Genomic DNA, 14240 nt, shown 5'->3' with positions numbered 1-14240 from the left:
ACTTTTCCTTCTTCTGCCTCAAATTGCTGGGATTATAGGCATGCACTATCATGCTCAACTTGGATCATGTTTTGAAACAGACACACACACACACAAACTTTTTACATACTGGGAATTTAACTCTGGGGCCTCTATCACTGAGATACATCCCTAATGCTTTTAATTTTATTTTTAAGACATGGTCTGCTAAATTGCCAGGCTAGCATCGAAATTGTACTCCTCCTGTCTCAGCCTCCTGAGTCATTGGGACTATAGGCATATACCACCATACCTATCTGATTTATGTCTTTAAAAGGGTCATGGAGATTTAAAAAAATGGGAATATATTACAACCTCTCAAATAGGAAATTACAGATAATGTTCAAAGGGGGTTAAGAACCTAGGGTAGTAGAATTTTGGAAAATTATTGGACAACGGCTTAAATTATGGGCCATGTCCTTTGTACTCCTTCATGTGTTCTCTCTGTTTACTCCACCACCACCCCAGACCTATTCTTTCTGCTGTGGTCACAAATGAAAGTTGACTTTCTTTATCATATGTATAGGTAAGCTTATATTATAGCTTCAAAACTCAAAAATTTTAAATTGGAAATGGTGTTCTTGGAGACCACAGATTCTTTTCTCTGGCCTAAAGCAATAAAACTATGGGTTGAGATCTAGTGTAACCATTAGTCATCTGTCTTTCCAAATGATTCCCATTGATATTTTTTCCTTTTCTTTTTTCTTTAATTTTGAAGAAAATGATGGATGATGAAAACAGATGAAATTATATCAACTCCCCTCTCCCCACACCCCTGTCCCAGTACCCATTCCTTGGCCCTTACCTGCTCTGTTCACCATGACAACCCGTTCTGATCCTTCAGACTCTGGGTAGCCATCAACCCCTTGAGGAAGCCTTCCTAAGTATACCTCTACTTCCAGGGGGACAATGTTGATCTCTCATGAGTATCACTGTAGCTTGGCATTGTTCTTCCCTTTGTCTCCTACATTGAACAATGTCCTTATGTCTCTCTCACCAAGCACAACATCCAGCACAGTGACCGTTGGCTAAATGAATGGATCAGTGAACAACTGACAGAATAAGCCAATTAGTCCTTTCTGAGGTGTCAAAAGTAATTTTAATCTAGGGGAGGAAAGATGGTTTAGAAGTCCCTATTTGCTTTCTGGGTCAATATTAAAGTTATACTCACTTTACTTGTTCTTTTCAAAGTGACTGTGTAAGTGGTATTATTGTTTGGATCTTAAATGTTCCTCCAAAGGCTCAGTTACCAGCTTATGGCACAATTGAGAGGTGGTGGAAACTTTAGAAGGTTGGGCCTAGTGGAAGAAAGTTAGTTCATTGGGGGTATGCCCTTGAAGCAAAGCAAATATTGGGATCCCAGCCCCCCCCCCCTCTCTGATTCCCAGCTGCCAGAAGAGACTGTTTCACCCATATTCTCTGCCATGATGTACTGTGCCACCATAGGTTCAAAGCAATGGGGCTAAGCAACCATGGACTAAAACTATAGGCCAAAATGAATCTCCTCCTTATAAACTGATTTTCTTAGGCATTTTGTCCCATCAACAGAAAGCTGACTAACACAGGAGTTAACCATTATTTTGGAAAATGACCATTACAAGATTCAGTGGTTATTGATCACACAATGGCATCACGACAGCAATTGTCCATCCACCATTTAGTAATCTGCTGGATTCTCACTCAGCCCATGGAAACAATTCCAGAGGTTTGTTGCAGGGTCCTCTGATCAATTGGACTGGGTCAAATTGATGTATAAAATTTTAATTTGGGGGGGCAGTGTTAGTATCAAGAAACATTCCAAATTTTATGTGTGATTGTATTCAGGTGTGATTGCCCTTTCTTATTTGTTAGGATGAATGTAAGAATGATAAGGCCTATATTAGAACTAAGCATGCTGTGAAATCTGCTAAACAGTGGTATTTGGAAAACTAAGTGATTAAACTGAAACAGGATTAGCAAAAATTTTGGGTTCAAGATTAGCATAGAAATTAATTTCTCAACGAGTAGGTTGTTTTGTTCCATTTAATTGTTTTCTGTAGGATTATGTAAAGCAAAAATTAATTTCTAAACTTTTTGGCAGTACTGGGAATTGAACCCAGGGTCTTACACATGCTATGCAAGCGCTCTACCGTTGAGCTGCATCCCCATTGCTGAAATTAATTTCTGAACTTTTTTTTCTTTTAACCTTGAAAACTAGTAGCGTTTCTCAACTTCTTATTTGTGTCTGTGTCTAGAATCCCATCTGGTATCCTCTTCATCATGCAGTGGCCAATCAAGAGCCTATTTATACCCTGAGTTTCTCACTAGTTACTTCTGACCCTAATTATCTCATGCAGCACTTTCCAGTTTATATCTGAACCATTTCCTACTCAGTATATTTTTAGGAAGCTCCTCCTCTGCTGACTCTGCCAAGCAATCCTGGGAATGCTTCTTGAAGAGACTGTTCACAGCCTTGAATCTGCAAATGCTTAATCAGGATGCAAAGCCTGCCTCACTGGACTGGAGAGTTGTTTTCTGTGAATGCATCAATCTCCACACAGCAGAGTGACTTTGAAGGGGGCTAACCCCTCATAGAGGCCTACAATGTGGTTTGGTCCTCATACTTCATTCAGGAATGACACTGATGAAAAGAAGGAAGGGCTGAGGTGACAGAAGTCTCAATACTATACTCTTGGCTCTGTGGATGTTTTCTGCTTTGAGTTTCTCACATTTTGGGCCCCATTTCTCTCCTTTCTATTAACTGCTAACCCCTTGGGCCTTTATCATGCCTCTCATCCTGAAAAGACTCCTTAGTTTCTTAATATAATTTTTTATATGTAGTTGAAATACAAACATACTAAACCCTTGTTAAACTGGTACTGATTTATTCTGCACAATAGCTCTATTGCTCCAAATTGAAAGCTACTCTTCCCAGCACATTGGGTGCTCACTTGCTCTTAAAACATTGGGTATCCTCTTCCTTGGGGTAGAACTCTCTTCATTTCTAGACTCCCAGTGTTTTAGAAAACAACAAAAAAAAAAAATGGTTTCCTATAATTAAGCCTTACAATTATAGTAGAGTAAAAAATAAGTTATTCCAATAGTCATATGAAATATCCAGAGTGTTCAAAATGAGGAAAAGGAAGAGATGCGTGCATGACATTTTGATATTATATATGTATAATTGTGTATAAAGTCATTAGTTTTGTATAGAAACTCATCTTAGGGAAAACATGGTCAAAGAGAAAAATAAATACTAACAATAAACCTAGAATCATATTACTGAAGAAAAGTAAATATATCAAATAGGTCTACAAATATCAAATGTGACTGGGTAGTTTTAAATTAAACAGTATAATAATTTATTGAAATTTGCTAAGAACAGCACTTATTGGAATTTTACTAACTCATTTACTCTTAACTTTTTCCTGCAAATGTTATTTATATCAGCAATAATAGTATTAATATTAAATTAATATTTTAAAGAATCATTCAACATTTAAAAAAACAAAAACCCTGATATAGCAGCATTATGATCTTAATCAGTTACAATCAAGTATAATAAACTAGACAGATACTGACTTAATGGCATCAGTAATTAGGAAACTGATAATTTTGGAAAATAAATCATCTACAGTTATTATTTCAATAACCTACTTAATGCTATGAAGACAGCATAAGCATATTCCTTGAGTATGCTTTGTAGAAATCATCTCTGTTCTAAACTGTCACTAACTTACTTGCTATGGGATTCTTCAGTTAGACTCTAATGTTTCCATCTGTTTCTGTCTATAAATTACCCAGATTATGGAATTTTTGTCATAGCAACCCAAATGGACTAAGACATTGACTAAATAAAATGTAAGAGAAAGCATTAAAAGTAGACATGTTGAACATTTATAATAGATTCACTAAACATAAATGCATAGGAATACTGATAAATCTTTGATAAAAACAAATTCTTTAGCACACAGAAAGCATATTAATATTGCTACACATTGCCATTTAACCCACAGAATGACATTTAAATCCAGCTGTATGGTTGCTAAATAAAGGATCTGATAAAATCAAAGTTTTAGAGCTCAAAGGATTCTGAAAGAGCAGCTAGTCCAATTCCCTTATTTTGCAGATGAGAAAATTAAGGTTTAAAAAAAAAGAGATGTTTTTCTCAAGTATTCAGGGAGTTACTACAGATCCAGGAAAGATCAGCTCCAGTTGTTAATTCCAACATGTGGATGTGGAACCCTGAGAGGACTGACTTTTACTTAGAACCCTTAAATATACATACTAAGCACTGTCTAGAGACTTAACATACAGCATCCCCTGGGTACTATTTTTTCAAATGCGAGTAAATGCCATTGGTATTAGCAAAATATGCTTATTCTAAAATAAGAAATTTGTGCTATTTTATTGTTGTTGCTATTTTGTATTTGTCAAAATATTACGTGGAAACCACTGAAATTTTTTGAAGTGAATATGAAAATTTTGGGAACCATGGTACAATATCCCTTCTACTATTTATTAAAACTTAGAGTAATTCAAGATGTCACAAATACGAAGAGGATAATGATTTAATCCTTCTTTTTTTTTTTTTAATATTGTTACTAGTTATGGGAACAGAAGACCAGTATTGCTGATGCAAAGATGAGTCTGAGATGAAGGACTCAGACAAGTAATGCAATGAAACAATATCATAGATAAGTGCTCTGACCCTGGTGTGTACAGCATGCCCCTGGAGCATTGTTTACATGTGGTCTTACCAAGTGAAAGCATGTTCATAGGCATGTTACGACACATGAAACATTTTATTTTATCGGCATTTTTCACTTGGCAAGAGAGGTATCATGGGGACACCCCTCTAGTCTTTTAACCTGACTTAACCAGCAACATTCCTTACACTGTTTTTTATCTTAATTGGCACATGAAAGTTGTACATATCGGGATACCATGTAAAGTTTTGATACAAGTATGTATATTTTATAATGTTCTAATCAAATATCATTTCTTAGTGGAGAAAACATTAAGTCCAGCTTTTTTGAATTATATAGTATATTATCATCTATAGTCATCCTACAACTATGCAATAGAAATATCATTCCTCCTATCTGACTGTAACTTAGAATTCATTGACTAATCTTTCCCCATTGTTCCTTCTCCTTTAATTTCCCCAGTGTCTGGTAACTATTATTTTATCTCAATTTCTATGAGATCAACTCTTTTAGATTACAGGTATTTGTCTTTCTTGGACTGGCTTATTTCACTTGACATAATGATCTCATTAACATCTATATTATTTTTAAAATGATAGAATTGCATTCTTTACAGCTGTATAGTATTCTTTATGCATGAGCTCGTGCATGTGTTTCACATTTTCTTTATCCAGTCACCCTTACATAGACATTGTTTTCATTTCTTGGCTATTGTGAATGGTGCTGCAGTTACAATGGAAATGTAGGTGTCCCTTCATAGACTGATTTCATTTCCTTTGTATTTATACTCAATAGTGGAACTGCTGGATCTTATGAGTTCTCTTTTCAATTTTTCAAAGAACTTCAATACTGTTTTCCCTATGGCTGTACTAATTTACATTTTCACCAACAATGTACAAGGGTTCTCTTTCTCTATGCTGTTTCCAGTACTATCTTTTGTCTTTGATAAATGTGTTTCTAACAGGTACAAGGTGGAATCTCAATGTGATTTTACTTTGCATTACCTTAAAATTCATATGGAATCACATAACAATCCCAAATAGCTAAAGTAATCTTAAGCAAAAAGAAGAAAGCAGGAGACGTTACACTATCTTACTTCAGATATATTACAAAGCTATAGTAATCAAAACAGCATGGCAAACCACATAGACCAATGGAACAGAATACAGAGCCTAGAAGTAAACCCATGAATCTACAGTCAACTGATTTTCAGTAGAGATGCTAAAAACATGCATTGGGGAAATGACAGTCTCATCAATAAATAGTGTTGGGAAATTTGGTTATTTGCATACAAAAGGATAAAATTAGACCCCTATCTTTCAATATATATAAGAATCAACTCAAAACAGATTAGACCATAAACTATGAAACTAGCAGAAGAAAACATAGGACAAATGCTATAGGATGCTAGAATGAGCAAGGATTTTTCTTTTTATTTTTTTAAAGCGCAGGGGGGAAAAAGTACATAAATGGGATTACTGCAAACTAAACAACTTCTGCACAACAAAGGAAACAATAGTATGAAGAGACAACCTACAGAATGGGGGAAGATATTCGCATACTATATATCTGGTTAATATCCAAAATACATATAGAATTCAATGATAAAAAAAATCCAAATAATCTTACTTAAATTCAGTTATATTTGTCCTTTAATAACAGAACTTGGCATTGTGTTAACCAGGATACCTCTCTTATGTCTACTGGGTTTTCATATACTGATTCTTAATTTTAAACACATCGCTCTAAGCAACTGCCACTTTCTGGGCAGTCTGGTTCCCATAAAGCATTAGGGCAGAACCTAAAATATTCCAAAATGGCTCTTTTCTCACAAATTTTATTATTAGAAGATTAATGAGACAAAATTTATTGGTATGTAATCATTACAAGATAATTGCCTCCAAATTAATGATATAAAGTTTTTATTCAATAATACTGTTACTCAATATCGGGAGACATTTAGTGTGTTTTAAGTGTTGGGCACTTGAGTAAGATATATATATATGTGTGTGTGTGCATGTATATATCGTCTTGTATTAACTTTCCTAAAATTGTGTGATATGTATATTATAATCAATATTTTTATTATTTTAAATAAATTTTATGTTAAAAAAATAAAAATGGGCAAATGACCTAATAACACATTTCTCAAAAGACATATAAATAATCAATAGGTTTATGAAAAAAAAAATGTTCAAAATCACTAATCTCTCTGATTTTTTAACACCCCTACAGAAGCCTGCGAAACCTTACAGAATTTTTTAAATCAGCACTGTGAGGACATCTTTTTCTTTTTTAACTACGGCAGTGTAATCTCATTTCCTTCTATTCATTCTTCATTGCCTCATTTATATGCGTAAAAATAGTTTTTCTTTTCTCAAGCAGAAGAATCCAGGTTACTTCAACTCTTAGGATGTGTATTTCCCACAAAATTAGTGCACTCAGAAGTATTTGTACTAAATTGTGCTGAATGAAGAGACAGCAGCACGTCACTAGATCAAAACATTCCACCATGCATCTGCACAAAGGCAGGGTTTGAATGTGCCAAGGCTTTCCCTCCAAAACCTTGACAAGGGAACTGGAATGCAAACCTTATTACCATTCAACACATCAGCTGGGTATCCAGTCAGACTGTTCTCAGTGTTTCCTCTGCTATTATATTCAGTAGGTTCCATACTTACCTTGATGTATGTCCGTTGTCCCCATTAGCTTTCATGAGTTTTACCAGCTTGTCAAAATAGACTGACTCTCCACATATGGAGAGCTGCCACTAGCTGTATTTCTCAGAAAACAAGATGCCAATAGGAGTAATATTATATCAGAGAAAAGCCCAGATCTTCTTTAAGACCTCCTCTCTGGAATCTGTCCCTCAGTTTCTCTTTGCATTAAAAATACTTGGGGTTCAAAAAACTTTTTGTATTTGAAGGAAAAAGTAAGATTTATTTTTAGGCTTACAATTGGGCCACACAGAAAAATCTAGTTCTTGTTTCAACAATTTTAGAACTAACACATATTGCTAAAGAATTATAAATATTATTTGCATTGAATCATCTAACGCATGTACAAATGTCATTTTTAATTCTGGAATCTCTGAATTTATTTAAAAGGGTCAATGATTTAAGCATTTAACTGTATTATGGTTTTTATTTTCTTTACCACTATTACTACTTGCTTCTGCTGCTACTTCTGTTAATACCACCAAGAAAACTTGCTGTGTAAGAATTTTGTCTCCCTTGTCTTAAAACACCTCCCTTTATCACTTTCCTTGGAATGTCCTGTGAAAAGTTTAGTAACAGTGAAGGAAATGGAAACAGTATATGAAGGAGGGATGGCTTTTTTGAAATGGAATTTGTGGAATGCCCTTATTTTGGATGAGTTTCAGACTTCTAAATTCCACAGAAACCCAAACAAAAACAGTTGTATGCCAGTTAAACAAGACTTCACTCAGTCTCAGAATGGCCTGTGTCATCTGGTGGTAGGGCCCTAACCTGAAGACTACAAAAAACCAAAACCACTAGACTACAAATGTGACAATAAAAGAGAAAAACAACACAGTTGATGCAAAGTACCTCTGACATTCAGAATGTGGGCTTTGAAAACACTCTAATCACAAAAGTGGTATGAGCAAGTTAGTTGGTCAGTTTGATAAAGGAGAAATTGTTATCCATTCAAATTTGTCACTCTCTAAAAGACTATCTTATCATGCTTGTCATATTTAAAGTGAGAGATTATAAGTGATGAAGCTATTATAGTGTGACAGAAATTGAAAGACTTATTTACTCTTCACTAAAAAATGTAATCCATAGGCCTACTTTGTAGTTAAGATCCAACCCTAGGGGGTAAAAATGATCTTGTAGACACCAATCATACCTTTCATTTTTCTATATCTGACTTGAGCACAGTCTTTGGCACAAAGTGAGTGCAAATTGATAGTTATTAAATGAGAAAATGTCTCAAAGTGGTACTCCAAAGAGAATGTCTACTTTAAAGTCAAAGCTTGTGTTGTATATTACCAATCAGTGTAATTTTAGGGAATGTTTTGAATGAAAAAACATGATTAGCATGTGAAGATTAAAAAATGCCTTCTTTTTTAAATTCTAAGAAAGTATGTGCACACACAAGTGTATATGAGAATGTAACGTAAATATATAAGAAAGTAAAACTAATATATAATATATGAATTTATATAACGATAAAATTAAAATATTAATAAATAATATATTATATAATAATATATACAAAATAAATATATACACATTTCTATATTTAGAAAGTTTCTCAAGAGATAGCTATTGTTAATATTTTGATACATTTTCTTCCAGGCTATTACGCTATCAATATTTTTGTACTTGTACAATTTTGGGATCACATGGAATTTCCAGAATATATACAATCTCAAGTAGAGCACATATATAAAATTATCCAGAATGAACTAGAAATAATTACCCCAAAAGCAGCTTATATGTAATACATATCACTTTTAAACAATAAGAGTTCTTAACAAAATTAAAAACTAAAACTAAGATATGGATCAACTTCTTATAATTAATCGGGAGTGAGGAGCGCTCCTGACTTTCTAGGTTGTCAGTATTTCTAAAATGTCACTGCTTTGTATGAAGACTCCATCCATTTTCGAATGAGGACACATCCTCTTAGTAATTTACACAGACTTCATTATGTCTTAGGAGAGTTTGATAGGTGAGCATTCTAAGCTGCAGGTTTTATATAGTGGTATCTGATCAAAAAATACTTTTGCAAATACCTATTATTGTGGTGATTTAGCTAAAAATGCTTATCCAAACAATGGGCTGTGGCAGTGGATTATAATGAGTAAACTGATGAGATGATTGGGGAGGGTAGAATTTTACCCTCAGGTGAATTCAAAGAATTTTCAGCATTCTGTTCCATTACAAGGCAAACATACAGAACACTGTCAAAGCCAGAGCTCTTTTATCAGAATTAGGATGACACTTGGGATATGTACCACAGTAACATGAACCCGCAGGCCTCACTGCGGATGAACACATAGTAAATCAGAAGTGAGTATCCAAACTGCAGTAACCTCTTTTCTTTCTAATCCCTAAATCACTGTGGCACATGATTTCTTTGGAGGCCAAGAAGCTGCCTCACACAGCAAAATATTAAAAGGCAAGGCAGTATTCTGAGGTAGCTAATGAAAAGATCACTTTGAGCTACTCTACAATTGTACTCCTTAAAAGAGTTAACTTACTTTTTTTATTTTTGTGTATTTATTTTTTTGTACCAGGGATTGAACCCAGGGGCGCCTAACCTCTGAGCCACATCCCCAGCCCTTTTTTTATATTTTACTTAGAGACAGGGCCTTGCTAAATTGCTGAGGTTGGCTTAGAATTCTCAATTCTCCTGCCTCAGCCTCCTGAGCTGCTGGGATTACAGGAGTTAACTTACTTTCAAAGACAATTACTAACTGAAAATGAGTTCGACACCAAGAAGAAGAAGGTTAGTCGTAGTCTCTTACTTTTGATTGATATGCCTCAAGTCCTGCTCAAGGCTTATGTTATTGAGATGGAGATTATAATAATGAGAGGATCAGGTAACAGAATGATCACTGTTTAATAGTCCACACCCAGATTTTCGGATAAAATGAGTATACTATTTCTTAAAAAAAAAAAAAAAAAAAAAAAAAAGATACCGATAACTGGCATGCAGCTATTCTGTTTGAACAAGGAAAAGTAAGGAAAGTCTGAACAACTACATATTACTAAAGTAGACTGGATTAAAAATCCTAAAAGAGAGTATTTTCCTTCAAGACACAAGTCTTTTAAAAATTTATGCAAGTTGGGGGAAAGAAGTAGTGCAAAAATGCAAGGAAATGAATCTTAGGAATTATTGCAGGGAAGAATATTAAATAAAGTCAACGATACATTAAGAAGTTTTAAGGATTTGTTTAGAAAATTCAATCCAAGAACTTAAGATCTAATGAGGTTCAACTCTATTATAAGACAACAATGCATTTTAAAAATGGGCAAAAGATTTGAAAAGACATATTATCAAAGAAGAGCTACCAGTTGTCAACAAGCACATAAAAATGAGCTAACACCATTTATTGTATAGGGAAATGTAAATTCAAATTATAATGAGATACCACTTCATTCCTATTAGAATGAATATAATAAAGCAGACAATCAATGTAAGTGTTGGCTAGACTTGTAGAAAAACTAGAAAACTCATACATTAATTGCTGATGGGAATATAAAATGATACAGCCACTTTGGAAAACATTTGACATTTTCTAATAAGTTCAAACATAAATTTACTATATGATGTATCAATTCTATACAAAAAGTATCTACCCAGGAGAAGAAAACTTATGTCTATACAAACTTTTGTACATGTTTATTTGTAGCAGTATTACCCATAATGGCCCAAAGATGGAAACAATCTAAATGTCAGTTAACTGATGACTGGATAAAGCAAAATTTTTAAAAAATGTATATTCATACAATGAAATGCTATACAGCAGTGAAATGGAGCGAAGTGCTGAAGTAAGCTAAAAAATGCATGAACATCAGAAGTATTAGGCTAAGAAGCCAGATCCTAAGATCACATATTATACGATTCCATGGATAAGAAATGTCCAGAATAGGTAAATCTCTGAAGAAAGAGAGTTGATTTGTGGTCATCTGGGGCTAAGGAGGGAAACAGGACTGACCATAAATGGGCAGTAGGGAGAAAAGACATGGCCCGAATAGATAACTGAACAAAGTTATTAAGACTCAGGATGGGCTACTGGGTGATCTAGGTTGTACTGCTCAGGGGACAATGTGATCAATAAATTGGGGGAGTTTAAAGAACTGTAGATTTAGAACATACAAGCCAATCTTTGGACAAAGAAGGTACAGACCCAGTGATCTTATAACACGAAAGGGACAAGTTTGTTCTGGGAAGTCTGGAAATGAAATAGATTTTGGGAGCGGAATTTGAATGAACATCAAATTACTTGGTTTCATCAGGATGAAAGTTTTTTGTTCTGTTGTTTTGTTGGCTTATTTGTTTGCTTTAATCTTTGTGGGAGGGATGGCGTAAGGATCCCAGACAAAACCAAAAGGGAAACTAGGAGTTTTGTCCTGGGTGTGGCGCTGAGTGTTAATTATGTAAACCAGGAAAAAGTGAAGCCTGGTGTATGGACTAACCTTGCAAAACAACTTCAACTAAATTATGTTACAATGGCAAAGGGACCATTTTATGGTTGAGGAAACTCCAACTCAGGGAGATTCAATGACTTTTGAAGATCACAATAGGAAATCTTAGTTCTTAGACTATTTCATTCCATTATATCAGAGGTTGCTGCAAACAGAACTAGGCAATGCCCAAGGTGGACTGTAAGAGGTGCAATAGAGCCCAAGGTAGGGGCTCATGCCTGTAATCCCAGCTACTTGAGAGGCTGAGGCAAGAGCCAAAGTTCCAGGCCAGACTGGGCAATTTAGTGAGACACTGTCTGAAAATAAAAATAAAAAGGGCTGGGGATGTAGCTCAGTAGTAAAGCAACCCTGGGTTCAATCCCCAGTAGCAGAAGGAAAAAAGAAAAAAAGGCCTAAGAGACATTTAAGAGAGAAAGAAAAGATACAGAATCAGTAGAGAGAGGGGGAAAAAAAGAAGGAAGGAAGAAACATCTAAAGGAAGAGTAAGAGAGAAAAAGAGGGGGAAAGGGAAGACTAAAAGAGAAAAATAAAAAATATATACATGGTAGGCAGTTCAGTTGCTTTAAGATATTTGTCTTATGTTGATCTGTACATTGCTGCCCTCAATTTTCAACCCCACTGAAACTCAAATTTTTGTTGAATAAGAAATAATATGTTCATTGTAAAAAAAAAAATGTTAGGAAATAAAATCAAAAAGAAAATGTTAGAGTGGCAAAGGGAACATTTATGAATGAGGACACTAAAGTGCAGGGACATTCAATGACTTCTGAAGATCACAACAATAAACAAAATCCAGAATAAAATTCAAATCTTATTTTCAAGCATTTTCTTTTTACAAAAACCATACTGCCTTTATTGCTCTGTAGCCTGATTTTTTTTTCTACATAAGATATTATGGCTGTGTTTCTACCTCAATAAATATAAACTTCCAAAAATATTATTTAAGTATTTGCATTCTTTTAAATTTAATTTTATAAGATTTGTGTTATAAGATACATGTTGAGCCTTATAAATTTTTATATTATGCTTATAAAAGTCTCAGAATTTCTAATGCGAATACTTTTTTTTTTTTTTTTTTATGGTGCTGGGGATTGAACCCAGGGCCTTGTGCATGCGAGGCAGGCACTCTACCAACTGAGCTATATCCCCAGCCCTAATGTAAATACTTTTGTAGAAAAGAATAAAAAATAATTATTTAATGTTCATTGCGATAGGAACTACAGCTAGAAACAAATGAAGTAGTGACAGCCCTGTCCTGGGTCATGCAGAGGAGAGGTGGGAAGTTTAGCTGGAGAGAAAAGATGAGTCCTTACTACCTAATAGAAGTATATGAAAGAAGCTGTGTTGTCAGAAAACTCACATGTGATTTGAAAAGGATAGAAGATTTAGAAGGATATATTTATTGAGCTAGAAAAATAGTCCTGATATTTTTGACTTTTTGAAGAATTGCAGAAACATGGATTTGTAAGGCAAATATTTACCATCCACAATAGTCTATAATAATAGGGAAAAATTGACAGAGGTTTAATTGCAGAGTGATTAACCACCTTTATTGTTGATTGCAGAAGCTCTTACACTGCATCAGTTTTTTAGAATGTTCCCTAATATTTCAGAACCAGAATTATTTGTTGAAATTCATATTTACCTACTAGACAGATGTTATGTAGAGAACGTGGGCAGTACTTGGGGAAGGACATCTCTAACTCAACTTTCGCAGGCTAATTCAGCAATTTCTTTAAATGATTTGTGTTTTTTTCCCCAAAGTGATTTCTCAGCTGGTACTTCATAACATAATCTAAATCTTTCTGTTAGCAATAAATTCACAGAAATCTATAAAACCTAGAGGGTTTCAAAGTATTATCAAACATTTATTGAGCTTTCTACTAATGATCTTCTAAGCATTGTATAGAGCCTAATATTCATTTGTGATTCCCATCTAGAGGGGTTCACAATCTAAATTTGTTCTAAACAGAGTGAGAATAAAGAAATTAACAAAAATCAAAATTATGTTCATATGGTTAAATAGTCAGGCAATACATGTGCCTGTTTCTCACTGAAATGATTTACAAATATCAGTGGTAACAATCTCAAAGGGAGACTTCAAATCCTTCAGTTAGCAACCCTTGCAATTTTTTTTTTATAGCTTTATAGGGTTAACCTTATTGGGGTTGATTAAATTCAAGCTGTGATCTTCCATAAAAACTCAATGGAGGGTCCAGATGGCCCAACAATACCTCCTTTTGTGAGAGGAAATAACTTGAAGATTTTTGTCTAATTAAAGTATTTGTGCTGGTGGGACCTGAATGAATTGTTATTCCTTTAAGAAGAGTCTGCATTACAAATAATCTTTATA

Source organism: Sciurus vulgaris (assembly GCF_902686455.1).
Source record: "Sciurus vulgaris genome assembly, chromosome: 2".
In the NCBI taxonomy this organism is placed as follows: domain Eukaryota; kingdom Metazoa; phylum Chordata; class Mammalia; order Rodentia; family Sciuridae; genus Sciurus; species Sciurus vulgaris.
Note: the sequence above shows the minus strand (reverse complement) of the source record.